The sequence below is a fragment of the Bombina bombina genome, chromosome 6 (genome assembly GCF_027579735.1).
Source record: "Bombina bombina isolate aBomBom1 chromosome 6, aBomBom1.pri, whole genome shotgun sequence".
Classification (NCBI taxonomy): Eukaryota; Metazoa; Chordata; class Amphibia; order Anura; family Bombinatoridae; genus Bombina; species Bombina bombina.
In genome coordinates, this window is record NC_069504.1 from 451,239,838 (window position 1) to 451,247,437 (window position 7,600).

Consider the following 7,600-nt stretch of genomic DNA (forward strand, 5'->3'; position numbering starts at 1 on the left):
TCTAAGAGTGAAACATAACCACACCTATTCAGGTGTGGAAGTGAACCTGCCTCATCAGGTGTGTGAGTTCACACCTGTTTCAATCAGACCATAGTTAGAATACAATGATTAAAACCATTTCCAAATAATTCACATTATACTTAAAAACAAACAAGTACTGTTCAAATTGGTTAATAAAGGATGTAAAAAACAACAACCATAGCCAAACATCTTATGGTGGATATCATGTCAGCATCATATGTTATAGGATATTATTATGGTATTCTAAAATAGTAACATTAAAAATTTGTTCCCCACCCTTTTTAAAAAAAAAAAATATATATATACACACATACATATATAAAAGGTACATGATATTCTAATTCTTGGTGTTCATACCAAATGTCTTAGTATGTTGTCAGTTAGTCTAAATAAGTTAAAGTTTTATTAAAGCACCTATTGATGTTAACAGCCTTTGGTCAAATATGTATAAGCAAGATTTTCTATAGGAGAGAGCCCTTTATATTATGCAGGCCTTATTGAAACTATATATTTATATATATACACACACACACACACATCCATATCTACATATACATACATATTTTAAGTCTAATGCGCCTGGTGTTCCCAGGGAGTCTCCCATACAGGTACTGACCAGGCCTGGCCCTGCTTAGCTTCTAAGATCAGACAGGATCAGGTACATTCAGGGAAGTGTGGTAATATCTTAATCTAAGCGATATGAAATGTATGTATTAAGCAATAGATAAGTGTACTTAGTGAATATCTATTAACCTACTCTAATGTGTAAAAACGGGGTTGTGATACATTATGTTCAATATACAAAAATAAGATGGTATAGAAATACAGTAGTAACAATATTGTTTAATGTGTTAGAGATAATGTTGAGGTGTATATTGTGAGTGCAGACTTAACTAAAATGATACAATAAAAATAAAAATGTTCAGTGAACAGTGTATATGTTTTCTAATGTGCAGCATATATATTCAGAAATCCATAATAGTATGGGTGTATTACATGTATTAAACCGGTATTTCCTATGTTGGTATAACAAACCCATATCTTGAAGTGGTATATATAGATATACATACACATACATGAACACACATATATACGTATATACATACACACATACACATACATACATATATACACCCATATATACATACATATACACATATATATATACATATACACATATATACACATATACATACATATATACACGTATACATAAATATATATATATATATATATATATACACACACACATATATACATACACATACACATACATACATACACACACATATACATACATATATACATATATATATATATATACATATACACATACATACACACACACACATATACATACATATACACATATATACACACACACACACATTGCATGTGCCCTAAATGATTGTGTTATATACCAATCATGACTATAATGTGATCAACCTTATGTGATGTATGATACATATATGTGTGCTGTGATATATAAAAGTGAAGAAGAATAAATGTATGACTATAAAGTCAATATGTGTAGTATATAATATAGATTTGTACTGTGATATACAAAGAGGAGAAAAATAAATGTATGACTATAAAGTCAATATGTATAGTATATAATATAAATTTGTACTGGGATATACAAAGAGGAGAAAAATAGCTATAAAGTCAATATATACACCTCTGATAATACCTGTATAATATTAAATAGCTATAGTGTTGCATGGAAAAAAATGATGACCTGATAATCCACAGCAAGATGTACAAAAATATTATATTCAAAAAGCAGACATATCTATGTTCTCATTCAATCCTGTGGGAAAGAGAGTACCAAATTTATAGATCCAGTAGGTTTCCCTTTGACATAACTAATCTGCTGCCCCTAACACCGCCGACCCCTATATTATATTTATTAACCCCTAATCTGCCCCCCACAACGTCGCCTCCACCTGCCTACACTTATTAACCCCTAATCTGCCGAGCGGACCGCACCGCTATTATAATAAAGTTATTAACCCCAATCCGCCTCACTAACCCTATAATAAATAGTATTAACCCCTAATCTGCCCTCCCTAACATCGCTGACACCTAACTTCAATTATTAACCCCTAATCTGCCGACTGGAGCTCACCGCTATTCTAATAAATGTATTAACCCCTAAACCTAAGTCTAACCCTAACACTAACACCCCCCTAAATTAAATATAATTTTAATCTAACAAAATTAATTAACTCTTCTTAAATAAATTATTCCTATTTAAAGCTAAATACTTACCTGTAAAATAAATCCTAATATAGCTACAATATAAATTATAATGATATTATAGCTATTTTAGGATTAATATTTATTTTACAGGTAACTTTGTATTTATTTTAACCAGGTACAATAGCTATTAAATAGTTAAGAACTATTTAATAGCTAAAATAGTTAAAATAATTATAAATTTACCTGTAAAATAAATCCTAACCTAAGTTACAATTAAACCTAACACTACACTATCAATAAATAAATAAAATAAAATACCTATAATTATCTACAATTAAACCTAACACTACACTATCAATAAATAAATTAAATACAATTCCTACAAATAAATACAATGAAATAAACTAACTAAAGTACAAAAAATAAAAAAGAACTAAGTTACAAAAAATAAAAAAATATTTACAAACATTAGAAATATATTACAACAATTTTAAACTAATTACACCTACTCTAAGCCCCCTAATAAAATAACAAAGCCCCCCAAAATCAGATTGAGCTCGCATTCTATTGGCTGATCGGAACAGCCAATAGAATGCGAGCTCAATCTGATTGGCTGATTGGATCAGCCAATCGGATTGAACTTGATTCTGATTGGCTGATTCCATCAGCCAATCAGAATATTCCTACCTTAATTCCGATTGGCTGATAGAATCCTATCAGCCAATCGGAATTCGAGGGACACCATCTTGGATGACGTCATTTAAAGGAACCGTCATTCGTCGTTCAGTCATCGGCCAGAATGGATGTTCCGCGTCGGAGGTCTTCAGGATGCTGCCGCTCCGCTCCGGATGGATGATGATAGAAGATTCCGCTTGGATGAAGACTTCAATCGGATGGAAGACCTCTTCTGCCCCGCTTGGATGAAGACTTCTACCGGATGGAGGACCTCTTCTTGCTCTGCTTGGATGAAGAATTTGGCTCGGCTGGGTGAAGACGACTCAAGGTAGGGAGATCTTCAGGGGCTTAGTGTTAGGTTTATTTAAGGGGGGTTTGGGTTAGATTAGGGGTATGTGGGTGGTGGGTTGTAATGTTGGGGGGGTATTGTATGTTTTTTTTACAGGCAAAAGAGCTGAACTTCTTGGGGCATGCCCCGCAAAGGGCCCTGTTCAGGGCTGGTAAGGTAAAAGAGCTTTGAACTTTAGTAATTTAGAATAGGGTAGGGCATTTTTTTATTTTGGGGGGCTTTGTTATTTTATTAGGGGGCTTAGAGTAGGTGTAATTAGTTTAAAATTGTTGTAATATATTTCTAATGTTTGTAAATATTTTTTTATTTTTTGTAACTTAGTTCTTTTTTATTTTTTGTACTTTAGTTAGTTTATTTCATTGTATTTATTTGTAGGAATTGTATTTAATTTATTTATTGATAGTGTAGTGTTAGGTTTAATTGTAGATAATAATAGGTATTTTATTTAATTTATTTATTGATAGTGTAGTGTTAGGTTTAATTGTAACTTAGGTTAGGATTTATTTTACAGGTAAATTTGTAATTATTTTAACTATTTTAGCTATTAAATAGTTCTTAACTATTTAATAGCTATTGTACCTGGTTAAAATAAATACAAAGTTACCTGTAAAATAAATATTAATCCTAAAATAGCTATAATATCATTATAATTTATATTGTAGCTATATTAGGATTTATTTTACAGGTAAGTATTTAGCTTTAAATAGGAATAATTTATTTAAGAAGAGTTAATTAATTTCGTTAGATTAAAATTATATTTAATTTAGGGGGGTGTTAGTGTTAGGGTTAGACTTAGCTTTAGGGGTTAATACATTTATTAGAATAGCAGTGAGCTCCAGTCGGCAGATTAGGGGTTAATAATTGAAGTTAGGTGTCGGCGATGTTAGGGAGGGCAGATTAGGGGTTAATACTATTTATTATAGGGTTTGTGAGGTGGATTAGGGATTAATAACTTTATTATAGTAGCGGTGCAGTCCGCTCGGCAGATTAGGGGTTAATAAGTGTAGGCAGGTGGAGGCGACGTTGAGGGGGGCAGATTAGGGGTTAATAAATATAATATAGGGGTCGGCGGTGTTAGGGGCAGCAGATTAGGGGTACATAGCTATAATGTAGGTGGTGGCTCTTTGCGGTCGGCAGATTAGGGGTTAATTATTGTAGGTAGCTGGCTGCAACGTTGTGGGGGGCAGGTTAGGGGTTAATAAATATAATATAGGGGTCGGCGGTGTTTGGGGCAGCAGATTATGGGTACATAAGTATAACGTAGGTGGCGGTCGGCAGATTAGGGGTTAAAAAAATGTATTCGAGTGTCGGCAATGTGGGGGGGCCTCGGTTTAGGGGTACATAGGTAGTTTATGGGTGTTAGTGTACTTTAGAGTACAGTAGTTAAGAGCTTTATGAACCGGCGTTAGCCCAGAAAGCTCTTAACTACTGACTTTTTTCTGCGGCTGGAGTTTTGTCGTTAGATTTCTAACGCTCACTTCAGCCACGACTCTAAATACCGGAGTTTGAAAGATCCCATTGAAAAGATAGGATACGCAATTAACGTAAGGGGATCTGCGGTATGGAAAAGTCGCGGCTGAAAAGTGAGCGTTAGACCCTTTTTTGAATGACTCCAAATACCGGCGGTATCCTAAAACCAGCCAAACTCCAAATCTAGGCCAATGTTTCTAAAGTGTTCTCCCCATCTGCTTCTGACTTTCCTTATGGTTCTACCTAGGTATTGCATCCCACATTTACAGGTTAATAAGTATATGACATAATTAGAGCTACAGTCTAATCTATCCTTAAGTTCATATGTACATCCTGTGATAGAAGTGACACTAGTTGCCCCATGCATGACATATTTACACATGTTGCATCTTTTAATTCTACATTTAAAAGCTCCTTTTTGTTGGTGTCTATTGTTGGACAGACCTCCTATTCCTGATGTTCTTTTGGACATTATGATTTTGTTGGGGGCTATTTTCTGTTTAATGGTTGGGGCTCTCCGAAATGTAATGTTAGGGGAATCATCCAAAATCCCTTTTAAAATCGGATCTTTTTTAAGAAGGTACCAGTGTTTCTTTATTATTTTTGTAATGGCTTTATAGTTGGAGTTATAGTTAGTAATAAATGTAGTCTGCTTTTTGTTACTATTACATCTATTTAACCCATTATTAGGTAGCGGATTAAGAATTTCATTTCTATTTAGTTCTCTTGCCCTTCGGTAGCCTTCTTCTAAGAGCATTGGAGGGTACCCTTTTTCAAGAAATCTATTTTTTAAGATAAGGGATTGCTCATCATATGTCTCTAATAATGTGCAATTACGCCTAATCCGTCTAAACTGACTAAATGGAATATTTTCCTTCCAACTCTTTAGATGGTTACTTTGATAGTCTAAAAACTTATTGCTATCTACTAATTTAAAGAAGGTTTTGGATTGAACCATATTATTTATATCACTTGGGATATAAATAATAGGGTTCAATCCAAAACCTTCTTTATGATGAGCAATCCCTTATCTTAAAAAATAGATTTCTTGAAAAAGGGTACCCTCCAATGCTCTTAGAAGAAGGCTACCGAAGGGCAAGAGAACTAAATAGAAATGAAATTCTTAATCCGCTACCTAATAATGGGTTAAATAGATGTAATAGTAACAAAAAGCAGACTACATTTATTACTAACTATAACTCCAACTATAAAGCCATTACAAAAATAATTAAGAAACACTGGTACCTTCTTAAAAAAGATCCGATTTTAAAATGGATTTTGGATGATTCCCCTAACATTACATTTCGGAGAGCCCCAACCATTAAACAGAAAATAGCCCCCAGCAAAATCATAATGTCCAAAAGAACATCAGGAATAGGAGGTCTGTCCAACAATAGACAATTAGACTGTAGCCCTAATTATGTCATATACCTATTAACCTGTAAATGTGGGATGCAATACCTAGGAAAGTCAGAAGCAGATGGGGAGAACACTTTAGAAACATAGAGAAAGGTTCCCTTAAACATAGTGTATCAAGACATCATGTTCAACATCATTGTGGTACTAAATGTCAATTTTGCATAACCCCTCTAGAGAGAATACAATACAAGCAAGGAACTAATAGGTTTAAAAAAGTTATGTCAAAGGGAAACCTACTGGATCTATAAATTTGGTACTCTCTTTCCCACAGGATTGAATGAGAACATAGATATGTCTGCTTTTTGAATATAATAATTTTGTACATCTTGCTGTGGATTATCAGGTCATCATTTTTTTCCATGCAACACTATAGCTATTTAATATTATACAGGTATTATCAGAGGTGTATATATTGACTTTATAGCTATTTTTCTCCTCTTTGTATATCACAGTACAAATTTATATTATATATTACACATATTGACTTTATAGTCATACATTTATTTTTCTCCTCTTTGTATATCACAGTACAAATCTATATTATATACTACACATATTGACTTTATAGTCATACATTTATTCTTCTTCACTTTTATATATCACAGCACACATATATGTATCATACATCACATAAGGTTGATCACATTATAGTCATGATTGGTATATAACGCAATCATTTAGGGCACATGCGATATGTGTGTGTATATATGTGTATATGTATGTATATGTGTGTGTGTATGTATGTGTATATGTATATATATATGTATATGTGTGTGTATGTATATATGTGTATGTATATATGTGTGTGTGTATGTGTATATATGTGTATATGTATATATATATATATATGTGTATATGTATGTATATATGGGTGTATATATGTATGTATGTGTATGTGTGTATGTATATACGTATATATGTGTGTTCATGTATGTGTATGTATATCTATAAATACCACTTCAAGATATGGGTTTGCTATACCAACATAGGATATACCGGTTTAATACATGTAATACACCCATACTATTATGGATTTCTGAATATATATGCTGCACATTAGAAAACATATACACTGTTCACTGAACATTTTTATTTTTATTGTATCATTTTAGTTAAGTCTGCACTCACAATATACACCTAAACATTATCTCCAACACATTAAACAATATTGTTACTACTGTATTTCTATACCATCTTATTTTTGTATATTGAACATAATGTATCACAACTCCGTTTTTACACATTAGAGTAGGTAAGGTTAATAGATATTCACTAAGTACACTTATCTATTGCTTAATACATACATTTCATATCGCTTAGATTAAGATATTACCACACTTCCCTGAATGTACCTGATCTTGGAAGCTAAGCAGGCCCAGGCCTGGTCAGTACCTGGATGGGGGACTCCCTGGGAACACCAGGCGCATTAGACTTAAAATATGTATGTGTGTGTGTATGGATATG

At 33.0% G+C, this 7,600-nt stretch overlaps 1 pseudogene; it reads right to left on the reverse strand.

Annotated features, from left to right (window-relative positions):
* Positions 1-588: 588 nt before the first annotated feature.
* Positions 589-707, reverse strand: LOC128665259 (uncharacterized; annotated as a pseudogene).
* Positions 708-7,600: the final 6,893 nt, after the last annotated feature.